This window comes from Nicotiana attenuata, unplaced genomic scaffold (assembly GCF_001879085.1).
Source record: "Nicotiana attenuata strain UT unplaced genomic scaffold, NIATTr2, whole genome shotgun sequence".
NCBI classification, from domain to species: domain Eukaryota; kingdom Viridiplantae; phylum Streptophyta; class Magnoliopsida; order Solanales; family Solanaceae; genus Nicotiana; species Nicotiana attenuata.
This window is the reverse complement of record NW_017671732.1, coordinates 138124-148886: the sequence shown is the minus strand read 5'-3', so window position 1 is coordinate 148886 and position 10763 is coordinate 138124.

Below are 10763 nucleotides of genomic sequence, written 5' to 3'. Positions count from 1 at the left end.
CTACAGACTGTGTCTAGTAGGGTTTTTTATGAGTGTGTTGTGCACCACACTTATAAATATGAGGTTGCGTGACATATAGGATGTTATCCTACCTTCTTATCTTAGATCATGCGATATAAGGATTCATTTTCCTAATGATATGTTATGTTTTTAGCGATGCCTAAGAAGGCTATAGCCGCCCAGAAGGGCAAGTCTAAGTCCGTGGCTGATGAGACTACGAGTCGAGCGCCCCAAGATACCAAGGCTTGGGGAGATTCTTAGAGTGAGACTCCATCTCAGACTTCACATATCCCGCCCTCTCCAGAGGAGCTCCGAGGGGCACCAGCTCCAGCGCCCGCCCCAGTACCCTAGCTCCTCAACCAGATGCACCAGGTCAGGATATAAGAGATGTTATTTAGCTATTGACTCGATTAGTGGCCGCTCGGGCTCGGCGCCAGGAGGTAGGTATTGGTCATGCAGATAGGGCCATCAGTGCGATGGTTCGAGATTTCATTAATTTGGACCCTCCGGTATTCACTAGAGCAGATCCAAACGAGGACCCTGAGGTATTAATCGATAGAATGTAGAGGACTTTGTGGGTAATGAAGGCCACTAAGACTGAGTCAGTTAAGCTAGCTTCCAATAGACTTCAGGATGTTGTAGTTAATTGGTACGAGTCTTGGGAGTTGTCCAGAGGTGAGGATGCCCCTCCAGTAGTATGGCAGGAGTTTACAAAGGCTTTTCTTCGTCGTTATTTGTCACCAGAGCTTAGACAGGCTAGAGTTGATAGGTTCCTGACCCTTCGGCAGAGTAATATGAGTGTCCGGGAGTACAACCTTCAGTTTGATTCTTTGACGAGGTATGCTCCCACTATTGTAGCTAAGTGGAGGATCGGGTTCACCGGTTCGTGATGGGGTTGGAGTCGCACCTGCTTAATGAATGTATGTTGGTCTCACTTCATCCAGGTATGTATATTTCTCGTATTCAGGCATACGCTTAGGGTGTAGAGGAGCGTAAGCGTAAGCAGAGGGCCGATCGTGAGCATGATAGGGGCCGGAGTAAGAAAGCGAGATCTTTAGGTCCTTCTGGTAAATTTCGATGTGTCAAAGACAACAGTACCCGAGGTATCCAACCCAGCCATCGGCTAGTGCACCCTCTCAGTTTGCCGGTAGAAGATTTGATTGTTCCACATACTCAGGGCCTAGCAGAGTTTCAGGGCCTCTAGTTCTCAGTATAGGGGTGAGTCAAGTCAGATAAGGTTGCCCTTGTAACGATATGCTCAGTATGGTAAGCAGCATGTCGGACAGTGCTGCGTGAGGTTAGGTGTTTGTTAAACTTGTGGTTATCCAGGCCACGTTATGAGAGATTGTCCGACGAGAGTGGTACAGGTATAGTTCAGCCAGCGGGATCTGTAGGTGGTTCGTCATCATCAGTACGCCCTTCTGGGCAAGGTTCACAGGCACTAGTCGGTCGTGGTAGAGGCAAAAGTGGAGCATCTAGCTCGAGTGATCCTCAGAATTGCATTTATGCATAGCGGGTCGGCAAGATCGGGAGTCGTCACCTGATGTTGTTATAGGTATATTATCAGTCTCCTCCGACGATGTATATGTATTGATTGATCCAGGATCCACATTATTGTATGTCACTCTATTTGTTGCTAGTAAGTTGGGATAGAACCTGATTTGAATAAACCTTTTAAGGTGCCTACGTTGGGGATCTGGTGATAGCTAGACGGGTATATAGTGATTGTATAGTAGTAGTTCATAGTCGTTCTACACTAGAAAACCTGATTGAATCATATATGGTAGAATTTTATGTTATAATGGGTATGGATTGGTTGGCTTCTTGTTATGCTAACGTTGATTGTAGATCAAAGAAGGTTCGGTTTCAGTTTCCAAGGGATCCAGTTCTAGAATGGAAAGTTAATACTACATTGCCAAGAAGTAGGTTTATTTCCAATCTCAAGGCAAGGAAGACGATCAGAAATGGCTATATTTGTCACTTAGTTCGGGTACATGATGTGAAAGTAGAGTCACCGGCCCTTCAGTCTATCCCAGTGGTTAATGAGTTTCTAGATGTTTTTCTCGACGAGCTTCCAGGCCTTCCGCCAGAGCGGGAGATTGAGTTTGCTATTGACATACTACTAGATACTCATCCAATATCTATTGCTCCTTACAGAATGGCACCTACAGAGCTGAGAGAGTTGAAATAACAGCTGAGAGATTTCCTTGATAAAGGCTTTATCAGACCTAGTATATCACCGTGGGGAGCACTTATGTTATTTGTGAGAAAGAAATATGGTTCTTTGCGGATGTGTGTTAATTACAAGCAGTTGAATAAGGTGATGATCAAGAATAAGTACCCACTCCCGAGGATTGATGATTTATTTGATTATTTGCAAGGTGCCAAGTGTTTCTCGAAGGTAGACTTGAGGTCCGAGTACCATCAGGTAAGGGTTAAAGAGAGACATATTCCAAAGACAACATTCAGGACCAGATACGGGCACTTTGAGTTTCGTGTTATGTCGTTCAGTTTGACCAATGACCCAGTCGTATTCATATACTTGATGAACTGCGTGTTCGAACCCTTCCTAGATATGTTCGTGATTGTATTTATAGATGATATCTTGGTTTATTCCCATGTAGAGGCTAAGCATGCAGATCATTTCCGTACTGTGCTCAGAGTTCTACAAAAAAGGAAGTTGTATGCGAAATTCTCTAAATGTGAATTCTGGCTAAATTCTGTAGCTTTCCTTGGGCATATTATTTCAGGTGGGGGTATCCGGGTTGATACACAAAAGATTGAGGCAGTGAAGACGGCCTAGACCCACGACACCGACGGAGGTTCGTAGCTTCCTAGGTTTGGCAGGTTATTACAGGAGATTTGTAGAGGGCTTTTCTTCTCTTTCAGCACCATTGACAAAGTTGACTCAGAAGGCAACTAAGTTTCAGTGGACTGATGTTTGTGAGCGTAGTTTCCAAGCATTGAAGGACAAATTGACTTCAGCACTAGTTTTGACACTCCTAGAGGGAACCGATGGTTATGCTATCTATTATGACGCTTCGGGCGTTGGATTGGATGTGTATTGATTCACCATGGTAAGGTTGTCGCTTATTTTTCTATACAACTAAGAAAGCATGAGAAGAATTAACCGACTCATAATTTAGAGTTATCCGTGGTGATTCATGCACTAATGATGTGGAGGCCTTATTTGTATGGCATTCATGTTGATATCTATACGGATCATAAGAGCCTTCAGTTATCTTCAAGCAAAAGGAATTGAATTTATGTCATAGGCGATGGTTAGAGCTACTGAAAGACTATGATGTTAATATTTTATACCATCCAGGGAAGGCGAATGTAGTAGCCAACGCCCTCGGTCGTAGATCTATGGGTAGCCTGTCATATTTACAGCTAGTGAAGAGTGATATAGACCATGATATTCATCAACTAGCTAGTCTTGGAGTTCGATTACTGGATTCAGATGATACCGGAGTTACTATTCAGGACACGACAACATCCTCTTTAGTAACTTAAGTGAAGGAGCCACTATGAGGATCCTATGTTAGATCATTACAAAGATACATCCCCTCGGAAGGAGAAGACACCATTCAAGATTACAGGAGATGGAGTCCTCAGATATCGATGTCGATTATGTGTTCCTAATGTTGCAGGGCTGCGCCGACAGGTTATGGGAGAAACTCACTATTCTCGTTATATTATTCATCCAGGAGCGACGAAGATGTATCATGATATCAGGGAAATATACTGGTGGGACGAAATGAAGGATATAGCAGAGTTTATTGCTTAGTGCCCTAATTATCAGTATGTTAAGATTGAGCTTCAGAAACCCGCTAGATTATTGCAGGCTATAGAGATTCCGACTTGGAAATGGGAAGTAATTAATATGGATTCCATCGTAGGCTTACCTTGTACCCAACATAAGTTCGATTCTATATGGGTGATTGTTGATAGACTTACAAAATCAGCCCATTTTCTGCCTGTCATGACTACTTATTCAGCAGTGGATTATGCAAGGGCTTACATTAAGGAGATAGTACGACTTCATGGTGTCCCTATATCTATTATCTCAGATAGAGGTGCTCAGCTTACATCTAATTTTGGAGGTCCTTCCAGAAAGGATTGGAGACTCAGATAAGTCTTAGCACGACTTTCATCCACATACAAACGGTCAGACTGAATGTACTATTCAGACACTTGAGGATATGTTACAAGCTTATGTGATAGACTTCAGGGGATGATCATCTGCGCTTATTGAGTTCACGTATAATAATTGTTATCATTCCAGCATTCAGATGGACCCATATGAAGCTCTTTACTGAAGGAAGTGTAGGTCACCTATCGAATGGTTCGATGTTGAGGAAACTAGGTTAGTAGGACCATAGTTGGTACAACAGGTAGTTAAGAATATTAAGCTTATACAAGAAAGGCTATTAGCAGCTCAGAGTCATCAGAAGTCCTATGCAGATAATCGACGACGAGAGTTGGAGTTTCAGATGGATGACTGGGTATTCCTAAAGGTATCACCGATGAAAGGCATTATGAGATTGGGTAAGAAAGGCAAACTTAGCCCTCGATACATTGGACCTTATAAGATCATAAGCAAAGTAGGCCAGGTAGCATATGAGTTAGACTTGCCTTCCGACTTGGAGTTTGTACATCCAGTTTTCATGTGTCTATGCTCCGTAAGTGTATCAGAGATCCTTCTAAAGTCGTGCCAGTTGCTGATGTTCATGTCACAGAGCAGCTATCATATGAGGAAGCTCCCATTGTTATACTAGATAGACAGGTTCGGAGATTGAGAACTAAGGACGTAGCTTCGGTTAAAGTACTTTGGAGGAACAAGAATGTGGAGGAGATGACTTGGGAAGCTGAAGAAGTCATGAAGTCTAGGTATCTTCACTTGTTTCCGCTTCCAGAAGAGGATAAGACTGAGACATCACAACCTTTAGGTGCGTATATGTTACTGGATTCTTATGTTAGTTACTGTCATCGGTCGTGTGAGGCCATTGTTTTTATTGATGATTGTGGCCCTGTGTGGCTTTGTATTAGTTGGTTTGTTGCATGACCAGTTAGTAGTAAGTAGTACAGTTACAGAGGAGACTTTACTGAAATTTTAATAGATCTTTGGGAGTTTAACATTTGAGAGGCCTAAAGGGGGGGATGCCCTGACCTTTAGATTTATTCACAGAACAGTTGCCTAGATAACAAGGACAATATTAAAGTATTTGTAAGGGTTGTAGGTTTTGAGATCGATAATCGCATCAGTCAACATTCGAGGACGAATGTTCCAAAGGGGTGAATGATGTTACACCCCATGTTTCCGTACGCAAAAGTACGTCGTAAGTCAATTGATATAAGCTCGGAAATGAGATACTCTTTGAAAGTATATAAGGTAATTTAATGATGTTACATCCTGTATTTTCTTTCAACATATACACGAATAGGTTGAGGACGAATGCACTTAAACATGAGAAAGGAGATTTTGGACAAATAAAAACAAGCTGCTTGCTTACCCGACATGCCTGCTTCACCAACTTACTTTTTGTCCTACTTGCTTGAGCTCCTTAACACGTATCGTAATTACTAAATGAGGAAGAGACACGTATTTAAATTAACTAGGGCATCATGTGACATACCCTAATGAAACAAGTAGGTGACAAGTATGTGTGTCACCTACTTGCTAAAATGAGAGGCCCAAATTAAAGGGCTATTTGTGGCCTAACTTAAAGGTTAAAGAGAGGGCCATTGGGGTAGTAGTTTGGTCGACCATAAGGGATTATTAAAATCAACATTTAACCATTTTCACCCATCTTCATCCAAAATAAAGTTCAACAACATCCTCTCTTTCTCTCCCAAGCCAAATAACCACCCTTCTTTCTACTAGGGTTCTAAGTGTAAAGGGCTTCAAGTTTCATTCCTCCCCCATCATGTAAGATGATTTTAATGTGTTTTATCTTCTCTCCCAAGATATCAAATGTTTCTATACCAAATATCCCAATGCATCCCCTCTCCTCCAAGGTTAGACCACCTACTCTTGATTAAAAGTGTTGTAGAAATGGTGGAGATCACTTGCTTGATGTTGTTGCTAAGTTGTGAGCATTCTCAAGTTAAAGGAGACTTTTTCTAGGGTTTCTTCTTGCTGAATAAGGTAAGGAATCTTCTCTTATTCACGTGTTTGAGCTTATTGGAGTCTTAGCTATCTTGTGACAATACGAACTTGTGAAGAAATAGCCTGAAATGAGTTCTAAGTTACTGCAATTTGCTGGACTGTTATGAGATTATTTTTATTGTGTATTATGGCTGAATTAGTAGGAACAACCTGAGTATGTTGTGATTGTCACTATTGAAGTGCATTCAAGTTCAAGCTAAGTTGTATGGATAGAAAAAGTGCAAGTTAGAACTTGGTTGTTGGGTAAGATGGTGTGGACTCTTTTGGTGATGTATTGTAATGAATATAAGGTTAGATATTGATGTATATATGTTTGTTGATATTCTAAACATGTTGGTATAGTTGTTTGATTTGAGGAAAGTGAAAATAATAAGGGGAGGTGCTATCCAAAATTCGTAGACGAGCTAGTCGCTCATTTGTATTGAGTTCTAGCTTCCGTAAGCTTAACAATGATCCCTTATTGTTTGTTGTAGATTGAAATACTAACGGGCTGAACCGACGTTGTGTGGTTAAGTAAACGACAAAGGTGTCTTTCTTTCCTTTTGGCATGAACCATATGATACAAACAAAACGAGCAAATGCGCAACTTTCATAAATGACTCTATTCTTAGAAGTACTAGGGGTGACTATGTTCTTGATTCCCTATGTGTCCTATTATTATATCGTCTGTTCATGGGTCTTAGAAAATACGTAAGTTGATAAAGTTTATTTCATGATATTAACCGAAAGCATATCGATCTTATTACACTCCGAGAGATCTTATTGTCTTACTTCCTTATGCATTGCATTAATTTATACATGTACATTGATCCATGACTATATAGCGCTATATACATGTATATTATATGTATATGGGGTATAGGGAAAGGTTACGGCATTATATACGCACACCCGCGGACTCAGCTGGTATACATTGATNTACGCACCACCGCCGGATCAGCTGGTATACATTGATGATTTCGTCTACTAAGGCCGAGATGATATGATAGGATGCCCTCAAAGGCTTGATGATGTTATGTACGCATATACCTATGCATGATATGACATTTATATGCATATGCATGACATTATAAATGTTTCATAATTCACAGAGCTATTCAGACATATAGATTAAGTCCTTTACTCAATGTTTCTTTTATGTCTTTTATATACTGATTTTCATGCCTTACGTACTCGGTACATTATTCGTACTGACGCCCCTATTGCCTGGGCCTGCGATTCATACCCGCAGGTGCAGGTAGACAAGCAGACGCCCCCCTTCTTAGGATCCTTGCTTAACGAGAGTTGGTGTGCTCCATTTGATTCAGAGCTTCTATTGGATTTTGGTGCAACATTTTTGTATACATATATGAGTATGGCGGAGTCCTATCCCGTCCTTTATAAAGTTGTACACTCTATTAGAGGTCTGTGGACAGTCATGTATAGTTGGATAGTGTATGGCCTTATCGGCTTCTATTGTTAATATATAGTTGTTCATAGCAGCCTTGTCGGCTCTCACCAGCGTATTTCGTATGTATATGTATATATGTCTTTTGGGCATGTTTCCCCATGTATGTTATTCCCATGATTTAGCAGTTTATTGATAGATGTTATGCATGACCTACCCTTATTTCATGTTTATATCTTAGACGTATGCTTAAGGTTATTCGACAGGTAGGGCTTAGACACTTGTCATGGCCCATCGATTTGGATCGTGACAAAGTTGAACCAAACCGACAATAGAATNATATTAGAAAAATAATTTAAATTACAATTATATCCAATATGAAATACATTTTATATATATATATATATATATATATATATATATTAAAAGCACAAAAATCTTAGCGAAATCCTAGAATTTCGGAATTTAAAATCAATAAATATTTTATCTCATATGAATCTTACCAATCGAAAGTTATCCTTTGTACAATGGTAATCGCGACATAATACAATTGATTTGTAATTAAGAAGATGAAATATGGGGACATAACATATTAAATTAAAATTGTTTAATATAATAACGTTTAAATTAGAATTATCTCAACATGGAACAATTAAATATGCATTTTAAAAGTTCTTATTTTAATCATACAAAATAGTTAATCCATGTTCAATTAAGTACCCAAAACAATTATTTGATACCTTATTTAATCATACTAAATCGTACAAGCCTTAATTTATATTATAAAACACGAAGCCTCTACACGAATGTTGATTGAGTTTTTATCTTTTAAAAATAATTTTATAGTGAATAAAATGTAGTGTAAATATTTTACTATTATTTAAGATTTAAAATTAACAAAAAATTTTGCTTATTGAATCTTTTCTTATTTGAATTAGGTAGGAAGTTCAACTATTTAGGCTTTAAAATGGACACACACACACTCTCTCTCTCTCTCTATATATATATATATATACTTAGTGAATTCAATAACTTTTTATAGTTATTTGTTCGTCCTATTATATTTTTATATTTTAGTAATATTTTCTTTCCTCACGCACATTTCGACAAAGTTATGTAAATCATATTTTGTTTTATTTCAGCAACTAAACCTCACTACATGGATAACATTGAAGCCTTTGAAGGAAGATAAACTCAAAAGCCATATGATTCAATTTTTTAATTTATATTATTTGATAGATCTTTAAAGAATCATAATAAAGACTATATGTTTCAGAAAAAAATTTAAATCCTAAATCTTCAAGAGCTATGTATTTTTATTAAAACTAAAACAGAAGCACGATAACTTATGATTTAACTAATAAAATTATAAAAATAGAAAATAATTTAAGGTGAATGTATTTGATAATTATCGAGGACTTTTATGATCAATATTTACCAATTTCAAAAGCTTGTACTTTATTTTATAACTCAAATATAATTCTATAATTTCTTGACAAAAATTACTATTGAGATGGGAACACGCACAGCGCGCTGATCACGCCCAACTATGCCTTATAAAAAGGACAATGCGGTCGTTGCAAATATAATCCGGTTTACAAGTCCGGAGTCGAATCCCACAGAGAACTAAGGTTTAGCTACAGCTGTTCACTATCACCAAGAAGACAAGCTTGAACAATTCCTAACTTATAGATATTAAGATTCTTGTGTTTAACTACTTAACTAACAAATTAAAATAGTAAATTAACAACTAAAGATATTGAGGGCTAGAGAAAAGATTAAGGAGGTCTAGAGTTATGATTTTCCCAATTGTCGGAATCCTTCCCGCTATGTCTTCTATAATTTCGCCTAAGTATTCTCTACCGATCATGAGCACTCTTATTGCCGTAAATCTCTCCCGAGTAATTACGACAATTTACTAGACGCACTCTTCCGAGCTACGCTAGCTGGCTTTTAATACAACTCACTTCAGATCGCACCCAAGGCTTCGTTATCCCTAATCCCACCTTTAAACCCTCGGTTATTGATCCCTCATATACTCTGGGAGTGGTGTTGTTCAACAATTACCTAAATATGCACTCTCTCCCGAGTTATGCACACTAAATAGGCACAGCTAATTGAGAGCTCTTCAATCTACCAGAATATAAACGTAGTTGAACAAATAGAGAAAAGCTATGGCTCAATTATATAAAAACATAACAAGAATTTATCCTACAAAAGGTTCTATCAAAACTCTAGATAACAAATTAGCTATTCATAATAGTATGTAAAACTACAATACTAAAAGTCATAACCAACAATGAAAATTAGGAAGAGGAAGGAAAAACTCGTAGAAGAATTCTCCGCCTTGCTCCCAATGTGTTCTTGCCTCCAAGGGTGTTGTCTAACCCTAAAGTAGTGTCTCTCCGCCTCCTTAGGTCTAATTTGTGTCCAAAATATGTCCTCCTTGTTCTAGGCCGGCCTCCTTTGTTTTATATAGGGTTTAGGACTTAAAATCCCATGTTTTACACTTTAGCCCCTGAAATTTACGCTTCCCACCGCGGTTTCACCGCGATCGCGGTGGAACCGCGGCCAAACGCCCTCGCGGATTCTTCATTCTTCAGAAACTGCCTTCTGCCGCGGTTCTGCCGCGGTCGCGGAAAAACCGCGGTTTTTCACCCTGTTCCGTTTGGAATTTGGAAAAACGTAAAACATGAAAGTTGTAGCCCTTTGAGTTAGCTTTCCAACCATATATTGTGGAGCCCAAATGGAGTTCTGAGCAAAAAGTTATGTCTATTTTACTAGACAGTGCGCAATATGCCTCCTCAAGCCTTCGTTCGTACTTAATTATCAAATTTGACCTCCGAACACGATCCCGGCTTAATTCCTTGAGCTTTTACTCAGACTTCAAAGCTTCAAATCACTTAAATTCATTCCATAACATCTATATAGCTCGGAATCACACCTACAAGGCATAAAACACACAATTAGTGCAAAACACTAGCGATTAAAGCGCAAACTCAATTAAAGTGCAGTAAATTCGAGTGTAATAAGCGACTAAAATATGCAATTATAGCCTATCATCATTTGCATTTTCGACATAATTGCATTTTTTCAGAAGATTTGTAGAAGTTTTAGTCGTTTTTTATTTGTGAAAACAGAAAATAAAGCACCTACAATTAGAATACAAATAATCTACAATTTATCTACAAAATATCTACAAAC